We start from the raw sequence: 21,396 nt of genomic DNA on the forward strand, positions 1-21,396 counted from the left end.
ATTCAGTCCTGCAGAACAGGCTCATCTAAACTCAAACATTTTTGTGCGTATCATGTTGAGAAAGCTTAAAAATGCAGGCAACCCCCTGTATTATTCAAAGAGATTCAAAGAGAGAGCTCTTCTTGTCTGCTTCTGTCAGGTTCCCAGGCTCAGCCCTGCCCCTGTGCACTCAGCCCCAGGTCTGCCAGGCTGGGCTGGGACTGCAGGAAACCCCAGCCCTGCTCTGTCGGGCAATGGAGTCACACCTTGCCTGTTCTCAGCACAACAAACAGGGATAAATGTCCCTCCAGCCTCTCCTCAGGTAAATGGCTACATCTGTAGTTAACATTTTGACCTAGATGCAATTGGCTCTAATCAATCACTAATTACTTTCAATTTAAGCATACATGAGAACTAGTGAAGTGCTGTTCTTTCAAATATTTCTGTGATAGAGCAGCTTTTATTGGAATTATTCCACAAGAAGCTCTAGTGGCACAGGTCAGTGTCTAGGCTACTTTTTCAAGAAAACAAAAGAATTAAAGTTTATTGGCTTTATCTGGAAACTATTTCTATGAGCTGTTACAAAAGTTTTGTTTGCTACACGACAATTTACTACTTCAGTTCCTAACTTGCATCAGTTGGCACATAATGAGATCAAGTGAGAGCTCAGCCTTAAGCTGTCTGTCTGTCAGCATATTATCTGTTCTGCCATGGAATAGGAGCTAGCAGAGCAGCTTGGATAAATCAGCTTTTGCAGTTGTCATTTCCTGCTATATGGGGACTTTATGGGAGAAATACATTGTCTAGATTAGGCATGGATTGATAGCTGTGCTCTCCAGGAATGATGAAGAAATACCAGAGATGATCATTATCCACAGAGGCAGCTTCTGCCAGCCAGTCACTGCTTCACCTTCCATGGGAATAACTTTTTTCCATCTCCTTCCCCAGAGCTGTTGTGGTGTGAGAAGCAGTGAAAAATCCCATCAGCGAGTGCCTTTGTGCCAGGCTGAGCAGCTGCTGGAGCAGAATCCCTGCAAGCTCTGCAGTGGCTGGACACAGCTTCAAGGCAGCACCAAGGCAACATCACATTTCATCCAGCAGGAAGTGGAAGGAAAGGCTGGGAGGAAAAAGAAGAGGATAAAATTCAGTCTCTGCAGAGCAGAGTGAGGTGCTGAACGTGCCACAGGACGGGAGCAAAGGTTAGAACTGGAGTGTAAAATGTTGTACAAACATCAGCCCCGGTTTCAATCCCGTATCAGAGCAGGTGGAGGCTGCTGGCACTGGGATGGTGGCAGCCCCCAGAGGGGAGTGGGAGCTCTCCTGCTCCTGGCTGGTGTGGCAGGGCTGCCCAGCAGCACCAGGGAGCCCTGCCCGGAGATGAGTCAGGCTCTGTGACTCTGCTGAGTTCTCACACCCTTTTCATACAACCCCTCATTCCTTGTACAAAAGACACAGGAAAAAAGATCTATTAAAATACATTTCTCTTAACTTTAAAGTTATTTCACACTGGCACTTTCTGGTTTATATTGATCAGACCAGATCTTGCACTGTCTCCCTTTCCAGCTGTCCTGCCTTTGAACCCATCTGTCTGAAGAGCTGCAATTAAAGAATTTCTGTTCTCTTGACCTCCTGGTGAAGGCAACAAAGAGCACTGAGGAGTTTGTCTGCAGTGGAACCTGCTGATGGTGAGGATGCGTTAGGTTACTAACGCTGTGTATATTTTAATATATTAATAATTATTAATATTGTTATGTTGTATTAATATAACATGGAAGTGTGCACCCACCTCTCCCTATTCTGTTTTCACACCTCTGGGACCCAGAAAAGCTGGCTAGACACAGTCCCTGTTCTTTAGAGCACTGGCTCAGGTAAAAACAAACCTTACACACAGAGCAGTGACTCCAGGAAAAATCTGATTTCATAGCTGTCCATAAGAATCCTTTGATTTGAAAATGCTGTTTTTCCATGTGAGATAAGTGAAGCATGAATATTTGCACCATGATAAAAGATGAATCAGCTTTCCCCAGGAGCACCCCAGACCCACTGCAGTCTGTCAATCCAGGGCTTTGCTAAGCCCAGCCTGCCTCTCCTGCCAAAGCGTGATCTGGTTCTGAGATGTGCCATGTGGGCCCTGAGATTAAACCTTCCAGTTTATCACTTACAAATTAAGCTGGGATTGAACATCACAGGCATCAAAGTGTTTCTTGCCCGCATCACAAACTGGAGAGATTTTTGTAGTATTCTGACAAGGCACAAATACAAGAATCAAATCAAGCAAAAATTGCAAAGGAGCAATGCAAGCAATGAAATCAAATGCTGTAGGAGCTGAAAGTTGAAGTGCAGGGATTTGATAGGAGCCCCTTTTGTACTCATGCAAGAATGAAATAAATACTATCTGGCAGCATGTGCTGAGCAAAACACAGAAGGTGAGCTCTAACTCAGGATGATGAGATTCCTGACCCCATTTCTTCAAATGCTTGTTGTTCACAGTCCAGGAGCTATTGTTATTTTTGTAATTCAGATGTGAACCAGGTAAAAGTCTAACTTCAATTCATTACTACATTTTCTCTGCTCACCTGGGAGCACCCTGGGAAGCTGAACTCCCCCCTGAAGGCCCCAATATTGCAGGTTCTTCCCCAGGTGTCAGGATTTAATCTTGGCCAAATGCTGTTGGCTTTAATGCCAAGTAAATGGAAAGACTTCTGACCCCAGTTACCACCTTCGTGCTGCAATTGGACTTGACAATATTCTTATATTCTTGTCTTCACAGAATTCCTTCTGGCATCTCGACAGAAGCACAGCCTGCCCTATACATTGCAGTTTGAGGTAGGATTTTTTTCTTTGCTTACCTAATTCCCACCAAGCCTTTGAAAGGAAGGAAACATATGGATGCTATATATAGAATTTTTTTCTCTCCAAATAAAGTGCAGCTACCTGTGGACTCAACAAAGCAGCTGTTTAAAGATCACACTAATTTTTTGAACAAGGGAAACAAAATGTGACTTCAGGATCTTTGTGCAAGTCAGCAGCATCTGTGTTTAATACAGCAATCAGGCAGTGCTTTGTTTTTGCAAAAGTACAGGATTCAGTTTAAACCTTGGGGATTTCAAACTAATCAAATTAAAGATCAAGCCGGGGACTGATGCTTTAAAGATGGATGCTGATGTAATTTTTTTAAATAGAATGCCATTGCAGTTGGGAGGAAGCAGTGAGACACTCCCTGGTCGTGGTGCTTTTTTTGCAAACATCCAAAACTGGCATTGAAGCAATGGTCAGGCATTGCTGAGTGGACTCTTTAAGCAGTTTGGGGGGATTTGTCAAACTATTGCATTTACCTCTCTGGCAATCAGTAAGCTTGGATGCTGCAAAGGATGAACTTTAGCAATGGCCACTTGTGCAAATTCAGCACTAAATAAATGCCAGCACACAGCAAAAATGGATGTGGTTTGTACAGGAATGGCAGAGAGAGCATGTGCATGATAATTATTTTAATTTTCATGCACTTGTGCTGCATTTTCCCATTTCCCACCCTACTGAAGATGGTCATAATGCCATCGTGCTGTAGATGAGAAAATGGACAAATAAAAAGAACAGTTAAATTATTCTTCAATTACAGAACCATGTTTATCAGTTCAGTAGCTGCTTTCATATTAAATGTTCCTTTTATTTGCTTGTTGTTAAACAACATTTAAATATTGTGAAAGATTATGAGTTGGGAAGAGCAGCACATTCTTTACAGCCCTTCTATGCTGTGAGAGCATTATTGCAAATAAATCAGAGAATTCACTTTGCTGGTATTTGGTTTAAGGCTTTTTTCTTTCAATTAAAAGAAACATCTTAAGCGAGCTGCTTGCCACCTCCAGAAGAGTTTGCAATATGTAAAGGTTACATTGCAAATAAATAAAACCTCAAATGCAAACTCATTCAGGCTGTGATATTTCTCCTCAGAGCGTCCCAGCCCCTCGCTGTGCATTCCAACATGCAGCCCAAAATGTGTTTATTTCCCTGCCTGGTGCTGGGGATCATTTCAAGCCCATTAGGTCAGACCTGGAGAGGGATTGTTCAGAGCTCTTCAAACTCCTAAGGAAAAAAAAAAAAATCACTATTTTGGTCACACTGAGGCTTTTGCCTCTCCCCCTTCCCATCTGTTTTTGAATGTCTGGATGCTCAAATCTCCCTGTGGGAAGGTGCTGAGGGAGCTGCTCATCACTGAGTGGTGACACAGAGGAACAAATGGCAGGGGGAGCTCCCTCTGCACCCCCAGACAGGGACAGGGACCCCCAGACAGGGACCCTGCTGCAGGGTTTGGGCTCCCAAGCTCCAGCTTTACCTCCACGATGCAGATTTAATGAAGGGAGCTCAGCACAAGCTTTATATTTAGCTTCCCTTGTAATAAATGACTCTGCTGCCTCTGAAATCTGTGGAAATAGGATGTTATTTTTAATGGGCAGGAAGATATGGTCCATGTTTTCTGGAAGGATTCCCAGAGTCTGAAATGGGTTTGTGTTGCTGGAAAACGCCATTTGAATTTTACCTTTTGTCTGAAAGATTACAAAGAACAAACTTTCTTTTGAGCATGCATCAGCTGACATGGTTTAGGGCTCTTTTCATTCATGACAGTGAAGCAGAAGGTTTGGAGGCCATTCTTAAAACTGAAATCATGTTAAATAATAACTATACAAATGTCATCCAAAGAGGGGAACCTCAGGACAGAGTTATTTTTAATAATATAGGTTAAGATTCCATATCTGACTGGAATATGATAGAATTCACAATTTTATATACATGTATCACAGTTGTAACCACAAATATATGGACACAACTTCAATCTTGTGCACAGAACTGTTCAAAACTTTTTCTAAAAAGCCAAGTCCTTTACAGAAAAAGCAATTCCCCGAAAACAGGAATGCTCATTTTTTTAACTAACCAAATCAAGCTAAGGCAAATGCTGTAGATATTTATATTTTTATTTGAATGTTGATAGTGTTTAAATATTTGCTTTTCAGAAGGTATTTTGTTTCATCCAGCTTTCTGTCTGCTTTTTTATGGTTTTGTGATTTATTTGAATATTATTGAATTATCTCTTGAATATTAATATGGAAACGTTTTAATAGCTCCACATTGTTAAGATTTTGAGATTTCTCTCAGATTTCCATCAATTTTATTCAAAATGCAAAACTGATACTGAATTCCATTCTAACCCAAAGTAAATATTAGCTGGAATTTTTCCATTTTGCCAATAAATTCAATCAGTATGTGATATAACCTTGCTAACACATTCAGAATTTAATTTCGTATGCAGAACAAACAATACCTTGAGCAATGGTATTGAGGTTTTTTTGTGCAAGTACTTTAAGACTTTGGTTTCCTGGAGGTTGCTCACATATAAATCCAAATTGCAAAATTCTAATAATCACTGAACAAAGCTGTGTCAGATCATTTAGACATGATCTCCGCTGATTGTCACAATTTGATTCAGTAAGCACCAAATGCAAACCTAAAATTTCTTTAGGTTCTGACATCTTGTCAATACAAACTCGTCCCAGCTTGTGGTGGCAAGGCTCAGTTTGCTCACAGAATGGATTTTTGTGTTCTGATAATAAACTCCTGCTCACTGGAAGGTATTGGAGCCTTACAGAGAAGCATGAATTTGAACAGAAGGCAATTTCTATGCTGCTAAATGTGAAATCATAATGTTTTTGCTACATAAACCAAGCTTATTTCACAGCACAGAAAAAAATCCAGTGAAAACCATGATATACTGAGTCACTGAAGTGAATCAATCTTTGAGAAAGCCTAAGGTGCTAATTTTAAAAATCTGCCTAAATATTTTCTGCGTAGAAGTCGTTTTTATACACGGTGTGTAAGTGGCGGCTGCTCCTCTCAGAGTGAAATTTTCTTTGAAATTTTCTTTTCTTTTAATTCCTGGCTTGTGGGGATGTTTTCCAGCCAGTTCTGCAGTGCACAAAGATGGGAAGAAAGGCAAGGGAAGGGGAGCTTTGCTCAGGAAGTTCTGTCCAAGATGCGTCACCCAATCTTGGAGACGTCCAAGATGCGTCACCCAATTGTTCATCCACAGCAAACAAACCCCCAGACCTACACAGGGTGGAGGAATTGGCAGCTGGAAAAGCTGCCTGGAGCTCAGCAGCAAGGGCTGGGGGTTTTTTGCCCTCTCATCCACTGCTGGCACCTGTGCAGGAGGTTCTGGCACGGGGAAAGTTCCTTCCCCTGGCGGAGCTGGAAGGCGCGGTTGGCGAAGCGCGGCAAGAAGGGAGCAGCACATCTCTGCAGAGCCTGCTTGGAGAGACACCAGCAGAGAGCTCCCAGGGCCTGCTTCCTGGGGAAAAGGGAGGAAAAACAGCATTGAAAAGGAGAGGAAAAACAGCATTGAAAAAGAGAGGAAAAACAGCATTGAAAAAGAGAGAAACATCAGTTTTGAAAAGGAGAGGAAAAACAGCATTGAAAAAGTTCCTCCCGTTGAAAGCGTTGAGTTTTGAGTACCCGGGGTTTTCAGTTCATTTAAATTACACCCCGTGAAAAACACACAAGAGGAGCTGGTTTAAAGCAGATTTCCTCCATCAGGTGGAAGATTTAACTCCTTTGCTGGGCAGTGAGACTGTCATGGGCATGACTGGCCCGTTCCATATAAATCAGGATCAGGGGTACCAGCAATGGGTGGAACCCTGGCCCAGGCTCATGCCAGAATAAACTCCTCTGCTGAAAAGGAAAAGGTTTCACTCCTTCCAATCAGGAATTCTTTCAGGGTAAATGTGATGAGACAGGCACTGAGATTCTTGTTCATTTGCAGAGAGAGAGCAGTGAGATTCCTGTGCATTTTCAGAGAAATAGCGACTTGTAGAAATACTCTGCACTCCCTCTGCCCTATTTCTTGTCTGCCTTTAAAACCGTGGATCCCAAGAGCACAGACTGAGGTCAGCAGAGCAGAGACAGAGGCTGCCTGTGGCAGAATTTGGCCCAGAACACGAGATTTCCATTCTCATCTCCTGTGGTGGAGAGGAAGGTGGGCATTTACTCAAGTCTATAACATTAGATGTGGGGGTTTTAGGCCTTATTAATAATTTTGGTGTTTTACAAATGTTTTGAATTAAACAAGATTACAGGAAAAAAAAATCCATTCTAACTCAATCAAATTAAATGTAATTAGATTTTATATTAATTTTTTCAGTGTCAAATTTATTACCTTTAGGAGGATTTGTAATATAGTATAAATTGTAGCTCGTAATAAGGGGTTGGAGTAACAGTGAAATGAGGTTTTATTTTATTAGACTTTACAATTATGAGAGTGATTAATTTCTTCTTTAAAAAGATTTGTTCCTTTACTTGTCAAGTCGGTGTTTATGAACGAAACTTTTAAATTTAGTTACCATCACACCACTCTCAAAATCAATAGATGCAGATTTTTATTATGAACAGTATTTGTGCTATTTTTAGCCTTATGACACAGAAAAGAAAGAGAAAATTGAGATTGGTTTGCTCCTTTCTGCTCCAGTGGGTGAAGCAGAAATTCTGTCTGCTCCCAAGTGCATTGACCAACGCACAAATTCCATTTGTTAGGAAAATCTTCCTGTGGTAGCCAAGTTTTGAGGATGCAGGCACAGAGCCAGAATACAGCTGCAGTGGCTGCCTTTGCTGTGTTTGTGCTGCTGATGGGATGAGGTTCAGCTCTGAGCTGGAGCTGCTGCTCAGCTGAAACGCAGGGAATGTCCAGAACTGATTCCAGGGATCCGCTGCAGCTCAAACCAGTTGAGGCCAATTCAAGTCACAGCAGCAGCTCTGGGTGTTGTTCTCAGTGTGCCCCAAGAAATCTGCCCTTGCTGTGCTGGGGGGGCTGGGGCTTGTGTCAGACCCCTCCTGCCCTGCCTGGATTGTCCTTGCTCCTTGTTCTTGACCAAGTGCTCTTTGTTCTCTTCTGCCTGGGCGTTCTTTGTTTTCTTGCCCCACACTCTCTGTTCTCCTGTTACTGGGCATTCTGTGGTTTCTTGCCCCACACTCTCTGTTCTCCTGTTACTGGGCATTCTTTGTTTTCTTGCCCCACACTCTCTGTTCTCCTGTTACTGAGCATTCTGTGGTTTCTTGCCCCACACTCTCTGTTCTCCTGTTACTGGGCATTCTGTGGTTTCTTGCCCCACACTCTCTGTTCTCCTGTTACTGAGCATTCTGTGGTTTCTTGCCCCACACTCTCTGTTCTCCTGTTACTGAGCATTCTGTGGTTTCTTGCCCCACCTTACCTGTGCTGTCCCCTCCTGTTTTTTGGGACCTTGCAGGATGCTCCAGACCCTGCAGTGAATCACAGCCTCTGCCTTTCATTCCTTCAGCTGCTTCCCCTGCACAATCTGACCTTTGCCATGACTTCAACATTCCATTTTCCAGCTTTAGGGAGATGCTGACCACTGCTTGTTGACCTCAGCTTATCAGAGAGGGTGGATTTCCAGGCAGAGCTTTGGCTTATTTCTACAACAGGAACGAATATTTTTGCCAATTTTCCCTTGTAGATTCCTTAACTCACCATAAAACACTGCCAAGATTGGATCCATCAGCTCTTGCCAGGCCACAGATTACTGCAGATGAATAATTGATGTTCCCATCCCGGCCTTGCCTCTCCTGCCTCACCTGGCCCTGCTTCCACGGGGCTGCTGAGCCTCCTCAGCTGCTGATGAGAAGCAAACAGCCACCAAGGTGGTGAGCGGCACAAATTCATCAGCCTTTCCTCCATTCCAGGGATGCCTTGCATTTTTGAAACTATTTTCATTCCTTTTGGAGCCTGGAGACTGCTGAAGTAATAACAGCTTACCCTAGGAGCAGATTTCTTAGTAAACACTATACCTCTGTGAAAAAATAGCTATTATTGTGTTCCAAAGGAAGCCAAGGAGACAGATTTATTGGATTTGCTTTTTTTGCTTGGCCTTTTTTTTTTTAAGTTGATTGGCTGGGTGTTTTTTTTTGTTTTTTTTTTTTTTTTTTGCTTTGTTTTGTTTAGTTTTTTAAAATTCCAAATCTTGTTTCATCATTAAAATAAACAGAATTTGGGGGAATTTTAATCCACCCATTCCAGCATACATGAGAGTGATTTGCCTTTTCTGGGTAACTGTCATTGTCATTAGAGATGGGTTTTTGTTCACTAGGTGCCTCATAGCACAGCTTGCATCTCTGTATCTCACAAGCCAAAATTAGAGTCTACTGAGCAGAACTCTCACCTGTGCTTTAAAATCACAGATCTTGGTGAGGAGGAAACTCAGAGCTTATTTTGGAAGTCCTGTCTGTGTCCTCCCCTGTAGCTGAAAGGACTCACTGTCAGTAGCAACTGGAGATCTAAGAAAAGCATTTCTATTTTGATACCTCCACAGCTGAACACAGATCTGGGAATTTCATGCTTTGGGGATACTTATGCTACATGTAAAAATAGGTGAAAATGAATCAATATTATGAAGAAAATGACATTTTTTTCTATAAATATTAGTGGAAGAGTTTAAATATTTGGTTTCACACTGCTCAAGCTAGTCCATGCAGTCTCAAACTCCAGCACAGGAGTGACTGATGGCAGTGAAGCAATCAAAGCATTTCTGGCATCCATAATCATGCTCCTCTTTTCACCTGATTGGGCAGCCCAATTCCCCAAACTCCAGCATTGATCTGCAGAGGGAGAGGCCCCTGCAATGACATTAATACCATAAATGACACTTGGTGTCACTGGCAAGGGACAGCTCAAGGCTGCCCAGCTCGTGCTGCCCTGAGCGTTCAACCCCTCAAGATCCAGCAGCAGCTCATCAATAGCCACAATTGATAAGGCTCCCTGCAGGTTCCAGGTAAAAATCAGCGAGGATTTGGCAGCAATGAAGTGCCAGCTGTCCTCTGGATTTACTGATGAGGAGACTCTTTGGTGGTGATCCCAAAAGTCTTATCTGGATCGATTCTCTTTGCTAAATTGGGTGAGAAGGCCACCGTAAGCAAAAAAAAAAAAAAAAAAAAAAAAAAAAAAAAAAAAAAAAAAAAAAAATAGAAAAGTTTGGAATTTTTAATACTTTTTATATTTTTATATTTTTTATAATTTTTTATATTTTTATAAGAAATGCAAGTTATTTCTGTCTCTTCTTCTTGCAACAAGGGGCTCACAAGCAGGCTGCAGAGGAGCCAGAGTGATCTCCTGGATGTCTGTGGGAGCCTGAGTGTGCAGCTCAAGGCCCTGCCAGGGTGCTCTTGGGTAGGTCCTCATCACAAGATGCCCTTCACAGCCCTGATCAGCTGGGAGAATTCTTATATTAAATCTAATTACTGCAAGCATTCCACACCAAAGCCCCACAATCTCATTAATTCAATAAAATGTCTGTATGAGCACAGATCTATTGACAGTTACTATAAAGAAGCAGAGAAGGTATTATAAAACGATAGATAAAAATGGATAAAAAGTACAGAGAAAGTCACTTTGCTTGCAGTTTGATTATTTTGAAAGCCTAGAAAAAGATTTCAGGTGACCTAGAAGTTGAGAAGTCTGGGGAATCTTGGATTCTTTTGAAGAATCTTCAATCCTTTTGATTTTGATGCCAATGTGTATTTTCTTCTTATTGGTCATTATTATTTTAGGGGAATGTTGGAGACCTGTTACAGCTGGAGTTGTGAGTTATTGAAAGGTTAGAGCAACATGCATATTCTGGATATTTAATGGAGAACCAAAAAGATGACTTAAATTACAGGGCTTCTTGTGAGTTCTTGTCTATCAACCCAGAAAATAATTTCAACCTGTCAGGGAAAAATGAAAACTGGAGTCCTACTCAACAAGGTGCAAAATTGTTGCTTAATATAATAGTAAATAAGCTTATTTTGCACTGTTATTCAGGATGACTGATTTGCACTGCTATTTAGGATGATTGGTTTCAGTGCAAATGAAATATTTTTCAATTTCAGAAAAAAACCAATCCACGTATATTTTAGGTCCTTTATGCATATAAAATATCTGGGTGAATACAGTGGTGAGAGAACACTGAACTCGTTCCTGGGAGAACAATTTCCTAACAGCAAGCACAGATTTCACAGGATCAGTTATGGATTTCTGGGGTTGTTTCCAGAGGAGGAATTTTTTAACTGAAAAAGCAGATTGCACAGAAACAAGGAGGATCTTTGGTTTTGTGGAGAATGCACGATTGCTGATATTTGCAGGGGAACTCCAGGAGCTCATTCCCTGATGTGCTCTCATTTTCTGTGCACCCAGACACGAAACTCTGGGAGGCTGGGAAGGCAGGCGAGCCCTGAGGTGCCAGAGGAGCAGAGGATTGTCCATTTAGCTGAGCAGCCCCATTCCTGCAGGCCATTCCACCCCAGCAGAAACCCCCGAGGTTCAGTGCAGGGAAGTGCAGCCCCAGCAGCCTGGCCTCCCCCTGGTTCTGTTCCTGCTGCTTTTTGGCCGGGGCTCTGATTGCAGCAAAGCTCCGTGCCACGGGAGAGGCAGAGCATGGATTGGCAAGTTCAATAAAGTGCAAAGTGAGACATTTCTCCTTTCCCTACCCACACAGTCCCTGGCACTGCTGCCTGCAGAGTGTCCCTGATTCTTTCTGCCGGCACAGGGACGCTCTGGGTGCCAGCAGAGTGAACCATCACAGCTGTCATCATCCCCAAACTCTCACTGACATCAGATCCCTGTGCTCCAAACCTTGCTCTCTAAACAGAGCTGCCCATCCTGTCCCTCACATCACTGTCCAGAGAGCTGGGCTGTGTTTGGTTGTGTGCTCATTTCATTTGAGGATACTCAGGTATGTCTTTGAGAAAGAGTAGAGCTTACACATTTTGATTTCTTACAGGAGTTCTGATTTCATCTCTCATCTCCAACTTTACAGCGCCTTCCCATTATCAGTACAAAACTTCAAATAACAAAAAGCGTGGAAGCACCTGGGCTGGAATTCCCCAGGAATCTCCAGTGTGCTGAGTGATTTAGATCACTGACTCCAGCAGTCCCTTGAGCAATTACACCGCCCCAATCCCTGCAGCTCAGAAGTGCCTTTGTTTCTTTCATGTTTTCTGCTAATACCGCTGCACAATACAAGCAGGCAGTGTGCAGACACACTGCTTTAGCCTCTGCCTCCTCCTGGAGGGAATTTTTCCCCTGATCAAATGAGAAGTTCTGCTGGCTGTGGTGTCTGGTGCTCTCCCTTTAGCCTGTGTGACCTGCAGCACAACCCTGCTCACCAGGCCCTTTGGGGCTGGGCAAGGGATGAAAGGATCTGCCAAAGGCAGGCATGGACAGCTGGGCAAGGCAAAACACAGGATGAAGGAATTCCTTTCTGGTCTTATAATCCTGCCTGAGATTTACTGCACCTCTGCATCGAGCAGGGATTCCCTGCTGGAGCCTCTGCTGGGGAGTCAGGACCTGGTTTCCCTGCCGTGCATCTCCAGAGGCACAGACAGAGTTTTTTTCCCTGGATGTGGTGCTAAGGAGCAGGCTAATTTTGGGGAAAAAGAGACCACATCCTTGCTAATGAAGAGTTTACTCGCCTGTGGTAAGGAAAGCTGCACCAACTGGTCTTCTGTCAGAAAGTTTCATTTGAATCTATTCTCTCTTTCTAGGTAATTGTAACATTTCCTTTAAGTAGAACTGGAGGATTTCTATTCCCTGCCAGGAGGAAAGGCGTGAGCTGCCACCTCAGGGGACAGCCTGGCCCACCAGCAGGGCTGGCAGAGCTCTGACCTCTGCTCCTGCCCTCAGCCCTTGCTTTACCTGCTAACTCAATTAAGCACCTTCCTAATTGGGGTGCCCCAGTGAAGGGAGTTTCTGCAGGGCTTGATTGGTGACAGCACAAGCGTTTCCAGAATTTGTGCCAGAACTGGAGTTCCCCATTTGCTGCTTCCCAGACCTTCCAGTCAGGGGTGATGAACTCAGCAGAGCTGGGAGAGAGGCACGAGGAACTGGAGCTGAATCGTTTCTGTCTTCCCTTGATGGCTGTTGAAACCCACCCAGGCAGAAGCAGAATCAATTTCCATCCTGGGACTTAGAAGTGATTGAGCCTTTGTTGTAAGTGGCCAATTTCTGAAAAGAAAAAAAAAAGTTTTTTCTCAAACTTACATCCTTCTTTTATTTTCCACCTGAAAACCAAACACCACTCAGGAGTTTTCAATCTGTATTCAACAGATATTTAACAGATTAATTTTATAGAGAACTCGAGTGGGTAACAGTCACATTTAACTACTTTTGATGCAATTTCTCTAGGAATTAAGCTGCACAATCCTGGCTCCCCATACTCACCTTGAGCCTGCCTGGGAGCTGAACTCATCATGACCAACTGAAGGTAAGCCAGGGAGTTGTTCTTGAAAGCCACAAGAATTTATTTTACTAATTTATTTTACCCAATTTACTAACTGGGGAGATGAAGTACAGCAAAACTACAATGCCACCATTTTTGTCAGTCTGTAATTAACTTGTTGTTTCTGCAGACAATGGCACCATATTTAATTTTTAGTAGCTCTTTAATTCTTTGTGACCCTAAGAATTTTCTCTCTGCTAACAATACCCTGTATTGTTTATTGTTTATTATTACCCCCTGTATTTCTGTTTACTTCTGAGTATTGTTCAGTTTCCTGGTTTGTAATAGAATCCGATTAATTTGTCACTTATTTATACACAACTCATTACTTATCTTCATTCCTCATCTTTCTTTAGCTCCTGCAAATATCTTTTTACTGCATAATCCTCTCATTTGATATTTCATTCAACACTTTCATGTAAAGGACATGACATTTTTCCTTTTCCTGCCTCTGAATCACTGAAGATTTTCTCAAGTGCTTTTGTCCTAAATGTATGTTATGGTCTCCTTCATTTTGTGCTTATTATTGTGTACCCTTCAATCACAGCGTTATAGTTCACTTTATTCTTTATTTTTTGTATTACTTTTCCAACTGCAGAGCTTTCTGCTTCCACTCCTGGTTTTGACACTATAATTACTATACAGACCTGACATTATATATTAGGTTCCTTTACTACATTGTTTAATCTACTTTTAATTCTCATTTTTAATTTTGTTTTATTAGTAGTGTTTTCCTCCTGTTCTGACAACTGCACAGCATATTCCACATTCTGACTCTCCCACATCCCTCCTCATCCTGCCCTGTTTCTGCTTCCCTTCCCCACTGCCATATCCTAGCTGATACCATCTTGATGAATAAATTATCAAAATTGTTCTACAAGAAATCTGTCATGGGGTGTGTGACCTCTTTTAAATCTGAGCTTCAGCTCTGAATTCCATATCAGCACTCCATGAGCTGCTCTGATGGAAATGTGGAGGAATGGGTGGCTGGCAGCTCCTGCTGAAGCTTTCCTGTTTTTGTTCTGCTTTCCCATCCTTCTATAATTTATCACTTTTAGGACACAGGAAGTGACTTGGAAAAGGATGTTTTGCCCCAATTATGGCCTGATTGAAGTCAAGTTCTAACAGCTGTACTCAATACACAACCTTGGAATATTCTAATATTACATATTAAGACATTAACACACATGGACACATGAAAAATGTATGGGTTTTCCCTCCACCTTTATTCTTTGTTCTTCAATGATAAATGATGGAAATGTCAATTTATGATTATGATATTCATAATTAGATTTTTAGAGTCTAGATTTTAGTTCAGCCAGGGAAAGGTAGAACTGGAAACCTCTGTTAAAACATTCTCTAATAATCTTTTCAAATGTTCTAGATTAAGGAAACATTTGTATTGTTTGGATTTTATTAACACATTAAAATACATCCTTTAGCAGAGGAACAGAAGTCCCAGTGGAGACACACTGAACTTTCAAGGTAAAACATTCATTTTAATGCTTTCTCTTATGAAAATGGTGCAGAGATCTCAGACTTTCCGTAATGGTAAGAAATATTAAAAAGCGACAGAGTGGGAAAAGATGGGTGGAAAATGAAGATTTTCAGTTCCCTGGCTTCTCCAGGCTGTGTCTGAAAGCACCATGATCAGTCTGATATTTAACCCCTTGTGCTGCTCTTAGAAGTGGAAAGTTTTCCAGAGAAAACTTTCTTTAGACTCTCAATGTATCTGTAGTTTAGGAATTTATTCTACATGGACTTTAGTGGGCTCTGCAGGTGCCCCAGAAGGTGTTTGGGGCACTCAGGGGCTGCAGACACAAAATCTGGGTGTGGAATGGGCTGAGGCAGAACCGTGCAAGCCTTGGTTTCTGAGCATCCCAATTCCCATACCCCAATAGCTCTCCTTTATTCCCATTATTAGATCCCTGTCTTATCCTTTATGAGGTCTCTTTCTGCCTTTTCTGAGGCTTTCATAGATGTGCTTTTATTACAGGAGCGTTTAGAATTTAATTTCTGGTAATTGTGGCTCCATATTAACTGCATATACTTTATGTACATGAATAAGTCTCATTATGCCTGTATCTTTTCCCAGGAGAATTATCCAAGAGACAATATTCACCATGCTCAACTAGGCAAGGCAAGCTGATCATTTCTGTGCCAGCAATTCTGAAAAAAAAAATATAAATCCACCAACTGAAAATCCAGTCTTGAGAAAGCAAATCTTTTGAAAGAAGTTTCAGCCAGCTTTCTTGGAGGCACTCTTCTCCTGAAATATCTCACATCAAAATAGAGAAAAATCAGTTTCGTTTTAAAGAAGTGTGGAGGACTGTGGGGTTTGTGTGCACAGGTGTGAGATGCAGGGAGAGAAGAGAAGAGCAGACAGTTAATTCTTAGTTTGAACAAGGGTTTTTCTGAGTGTTGAAAGAGGCTGTGTGACCACAAAGGGAATAATTTACAGCAAACTTTGGTGGGATTTGGGAGAAAAGGATGTATTTTGGGGAAGAGAAATCTCTGTATTTTATCAGAATGTATTCCAGCCTGAAGAATGACATTTTATACAGCATGAAGCTCTGAGGTTCAGAATTCAGCTATGGGAGAGCTTGGTGCAGAAATGCAAAATGTGGCATTTCACATGAGGGGTCAGGAGAGCACTGGGAGCAGGACATGAGGGGTTGGTTATTGTTATTAACTGCAGCCTGATTAGATAACAAGGGGAACAAAGATTACAGTGGAAGTGTGGTGTGACATAATGCAAAAATGCCTGTAGAAGTGCAGATGTACAAAACTGAGCAGAGCTCCTCACTTCATCAGTATTTGCATGCAAATGCAAGGAAATACAAGTTAATCTTTCAAGGCATATACCAGTGATTTCCACAGTGCTGCAGCCAAGCAGGGCATGGGTTTGCAGAAGCCTCACAGAGAATACCAAAGAAAATAGGAGTTACAATAGGGAGATAATGACTTTTACCATGCTTTAAACCAGATTGTGCAGTTCCTGCAACACCCACAGTGACAGAGAAAACAGCTGGGAGGTGGAGAAGCAGCAGATTCTGCAGAGGGAAGGCTCTCACAGCTGCAATTCCTGCTGGGGGTGACAGCAGTGTCACCCTGTGCTGTGGCAGTCCCAGGTTCTTTCCAAGCTCTGGGCCAGAGGTGAGTGCACAACTCTCCACCACTTTGGTTCTTTTAGGTTCTTTTTCCCCTCACTTCCAATGCCTTGAGAGTCTTTTGGTTCTTTGCTGCTGTTCCACAGCTCAGGGGTTTGGCAGGAAATGTTCACCAGGTGTTTCCATGCGGTGTCTGTGCTCTAAACTGGCAGCACCAGAGCAGACCTGGCCTCCTCAAAACCCCCTGGGGCCTCCCAGGACCTCTCCGAGCCCTGGGGACGTTTTCCTCACCTGGGCCAGAAGTTTTCCTCACCTGGGCCAGAAGTCTCAGGGCAGGTTTTGTGGTTGGGTCTCAGGAGAGGTTTCTGTGCTGGAAGTGGTGCCCAGGCCCTGGCCCAGGGTCCCCATCCCTGGAGAGGCTCAGGGACAGGGCCAGGCACTGGCTGTGCTGACCAAGACCTTGCAGGGCTTTTCCACCTTCAACCATTGCAGGATTCCTTTCCCACCTCTGACTGTGCACTGAGCCCCCTGTGGCTGCACAATAATCATCCACACTCATCAGTATCTTTACTTAAAGTCTGTAATTACTCAAAAAACTCAGATCAGGCATTTATTTTATCTTAATTTAAAGAGAGGCATGAAGAATCCAGCAGCTGCTGTGGTTATTACTCAGCATACAAAACCTTGTTTCTGTAATTTGATGCAAACCTTTGTGACCTTGTTTTTTTTAAAAAAGGAAAATGAAAAACTTTTTCAAAATTCTGCTCAGAACATAAATGGATTGGCTCATGTTCCATTGCTTCTCTTTTATTTTGATAATTCCACAGTCCTGGGGACTCTAAAGTTCTGGAAACCACTCTGCTCCATTGTAGCTCGTTGGAACTGGGGGAGGGAGGAGAGCCTCCCTCATTTTCTGGATCACCACAGAAGAACTCTGAGTTCATTCCAGAGGCTTTCCCCCTTTTGCAGGGAAACAATGAGAATGAGTTTCCCTGACACTCCCCACAGCATTTCTGGGCTGCCTGGTTGTTTATTTACCACTCCACTCTGCAGCAGTTACAGTGATATTTTCCATCTGCCCAAAGTGTTTTGGGGAGAGAGACAGAAAGTGAATCCAATACTTACTTCCAAGGCAAAAATCGATTTTAACTAGAACCAATGCATTTTTTATTCCTTTGCAGCTCAGGGCTGGCTTGGTATTCATGGTGCTTTTCCTCATGCAGCCCATGTGGTGAGTTTCACAGGGAGAAACAGAGGAGCAGAGCCCTCCTCCCTCCTGCAAAGAGCAAATTCCTCTTTCTGAGCATTCTGTCTCTCCATCAGCTGGGAAACCTGCTGCCAGTGAGATCCTCTCCTGATGTCCAGTGCATTCTGGAGCAAATCTGCAGCTTGTTTGAAAGGCAGTGTGCACATAATCAGCAAACATCTGCAGTAATTCAAAGGGAAGAGGTAAAGCATCAGCACAGGGGAGAGTGACCAGAGACAATCAGGGGCAGCAGATGCAAATGTTATCAATGAGCAGCAAGGGAGCCAGGCTGCTCTAGGAGGCCCAAAGTGCCCTAAGTGTCCAAAAGCAGGGTTTGTTGTCTGTCCTGCCACACAGAACAGCAGCCAGAGGACTGCCCAAACCTACAGGAGAAATTCAAATGACAGTGCTCAGTTCCAGCCTGGTGGGAAATGTTTGGTTTCACTCACTTCTAATCGAATGGATTTACTAAATTCCAATCTAATGATTTACCCACTGCTGAGTGTGGGTGCAATTTTCCATGGTATCCACTCAGTGAACATTGATGAACACTGTAATTGTCCTCGTGCTGATCACCCGCCCCTAAAAAATCAGAATTTGGCACCCTTGTGCTCTGGCTGTAGAAGCAGAACTATTCACACACACACAGAGATGACTGCAATGTGCATTTTGTTCATTTGTTCAAACACATCACACCCCAGATATCCAGCTTTTGTTTGCTTTTGCGTTTTCAGGGCAGCAGAGATTGGATCTGCTTGGGAAGGCCTGTTTATTTTGGTTTGGACTTTCTTCCTTGGAGGTACAGTGGGCTTTTAGTGGAGTTAAGTGGAGTTTTTAAGTTTTTAGTGGGCTTTTAGTGGAGTTAAGTGACTCTCCCCGAGGTGTGAGAGTTGGTAGGGAGACAAAATAAAGAACCGAGGCAGGATTTTGTGGCTCCCAGTTTGTGCTGCCACCCACCAGCCCTGCTCTCAGCATTTCAGCATTCCTGTGTTCCACAAGGCTTTCCTGGCTGACACCAGGGGCACAGGTGGCATTTTTGGGGTGCTGTGTGTGGCAATGGTACTCACACACAAGTGACATTTTTGGGGTGCTGTGTGTGGCCACGGGGCTCACACACAGGTGGCATTTTTGGGGTGCTGTGTGTGGCCATGGGGCTCACACTGAGGTGGCATTTTTGGGGTGCTGTGTGTGGCCATGGGGCTCACACTGAGGTGGCGTTTTTGGGGTGCTGTGTGTGGCCATGGGGCTCACAATGAGGTGGCGTTTTTGGGGTGCTGTGTGCGGCCATGGGGCTCACACACAGGTGACGTTTTTGGGGTGCTGTGTGTGACCATGGGGCTCACACACAAGTGACATTTTTGGGGTGCTGTGTGTGGCCATGGGGCTGGCACAGAGATGGCATTTTTGGGGTGCTGTGTGTGGCCATGGGGCTCACACTGAGGTGGCATTTTTGGGGTGCTGTGTGTGGCCATGGGGCTCACACTGAGGTGACGTTTTTGGGGTGCTGTGTGTGGCCATGGGGCTCACACTGAGGTGGCATTTATGGGGTGCTGTGTGTGGCCACGGGGCTCACACTGAGGTGGCATTTTTGGGGTGCTGTGTGTGACCATGGGGCTCACACTGAGGTGGCGTTTTTGGGGTGCTGTGTGTGGCCATGGGGCTCACACTGAGCTCCCAGGGCAGGTCAGGGTGCCCACAGCCCCTGTGTGTCCTCCCCTGCTCCTCCCACACAGCACACAAACAAATCTGTTCAGTGAGGATGCACAGCACAGCAGACTGGCAAGCAGTGAGCAACCAGATCAGATCACTGACAAAATCCCTCTGTCAACTTAGCAGCAAATCCAAACACCAGGAACTTCACTGGGATGGGGCTCATGGAGAACAGAAAATGCTGATTTCATGATGCTGTCGTGAGCTAAAGGAAAATAATTGAAATGCTGAGCAGGAAATTATGTCAGTTTACCTCCTCTTCCACTGTCCTCCTTTTAACTTCCTTTTGTCTGTCTCTCTTAACTCTATCTCACATATTTTTTCTCATTTTATTCGTGTTCTGATGATCTTTCTTCAAGACCAGTTTTTGTATGCATAGTTATACCCACTCTTCCCAAATGCACCAAGATGCCACTTTTATTCCTCTTATTAATGATTCTTCTCTGTTCTGGCTTTAAATTTTAAACACCAAAAGATTTTGAAAGTCTCAAAAATCTTACTGCTTAATAGTTCATATTTAACTCATGTTAAACTGCTTTTATCTTGCAAATGTCAGTTCTTCTGACTGGTTTATCTCCCTTTAGACTTCATGATCAGTTTGTTAATCGTGAAGTAGAGAACTGCAAATGTTTAGAAATGTATTTCAAGTACAAATGAAAATTCACATGGCTGGAAGGTGTTAATAAAGAGAAAAGCCAGAACTTCTGGAAGATTCAGGTCACTCCTCTAAGCCAAGAGTACAATTTACACTGGGGCCTGAAAAGAAAATTCTGCTACTGACTGACATTTCTTTTTCCTGGAAAACAAAGTTTTGGAAACCTTTAATTCCCCATTGAAATAAAAATGGAGCCACTTAATAGTTTCCAGAAAGGGGGAATGTTATCCTAAAGTTTATGTTGGGCGTTTGCTTGTGGGTCCCAGATTCCATATCAAAACATTTTCATTCCACTCCACTCTGAATAAAGCAGAACAGGAGCTTTAGTGCTGTCACAGAGCAGTCTGGAAAGGGGCCTGCAGCAGCTTTTGATTCAGAATTCCAGCCCAGCTCTTTGCTGGTGGTTTCACTGCCTTTCCTGAACAATTGCTGCATTGTAGGTAATGGTTTTAGACCAGTGAGCCAAATCCTGCCTGCCTTTCTCTTCAGTTTCACTGGGAGTTCATCAGCAAAGCATCAGAGCTCAGAAAATGGCACACGGTCCCATTTCTGAGCTAAAGGGAGAGTTTGGGGTAGGTGGAATGCAATTGTGAGGCTGGAATTCAGCCAGGCTGCAGGCAGGAGCTGTGACCCTGCCAGGTGGCTTTGGAAGGGCTCAAAGTTGTTCCCAAAGCAGAGGGAAAAGAGCATTGGGCTGAGAATTCCCTGTGCTCTGCTCCCAGGGGCATTGGGCTGAGAATTCCCTGTGCTCTGCTCCCAAGGGCATTGGGATGAGAATTCAGGGGCATTGGGCTGGGAACTCCAGGAGCATTGGGCTGGGAACTCCCTGAGCTCTGCTCCCAGGGGCATTGGGATGAGAATTCCAGGAGCATTGGGCTGAGAATTCCAGGTACATTGGGATGAGAATTCAGGGGCATTGGGCTGAGAACTCCCTGAGCTCTGCTTCCAGGGGCATTGGGATGAGAATTCCAGGGGCATTGGGCTGAGAATTCCAGGAGCATTGGGATGAGAATTCCAGGAGCATTGGGATGAGAATTCCCTGTGCTCTGCTCCCAAGGGCATTGGGATGAGAATTCCAGGGGCATTGGGCTGAGAATTCCCTGAGCTCTGCTTGCAGGGACATTGGGCTGAGGATTCCCTGTGTTCTGCTTCCAGGGGCATTGGGCTGGGAATTCCAGGAGCACTGGGCTGGGAATTCCCTGAGCTCTCTCCCAGGTGGGTGCATTGGGAATTCCCTGAGCTCTCTCCCAGGTGGGTGCATTGGGAATTCCCTGAGCTCTCTCCCAGGTACATTGGGAATTCCCTGTGCTCTGCTCCCAGGTACATTGGGAATTCCCTGAGCTCTCTCCCAGGTACATTGGGAATTCCCTGAGCTCTCTCCCAGGTGGG

General features: G+C 43.8%; 1 long non-coding RNA gene across 1 annotated transcript in view; it reads left to right on the forward strand.

The window, feature by feature from the left end:
* The first annotated feature begins 1,541 nt into the window (after positions 1 to 1,541).
* The window catches only part of LOC143695222 (uncharacterized), a 49,140-nt gene continuing 29,285 nt past the window's right edge, over positions 1,542 to 21,396 (forward strand). The window contains exons 1-5 of the long non-coding RNA XR_013184290.1: positions 1,542 to 1,664; positions 2,750 to 2,805; positions 13,193 to 13,271; positions 14,729 to 14,771; positions 16,273 to 16,442. This is a non-coding gene — a long non-coding RNA (uncharacterized LOC143695222). The remainder of the gene's footprint in view (positions 1,665 to 2,749; positions 2,806 to 13,192; positions 13,272 to 14,728; positions 14,772 to 16,272; positions 16,443 to 21,396) is intronic.

This window comes from Agelaius phoeniceus, chromosome 14, assembly GCF_051311805.1.
Source record: "Agelaius phoeniceus isolate bAgePho1 chromosome 14, bAgePho1.hap1, whole genome shotgun sequence".
Lineage (NCBI taxonomy): Eukaryota > Metazoa > Chordata > Aves > Passeriformes > Icteridae > Agelaius > Agelaius phoeniceus.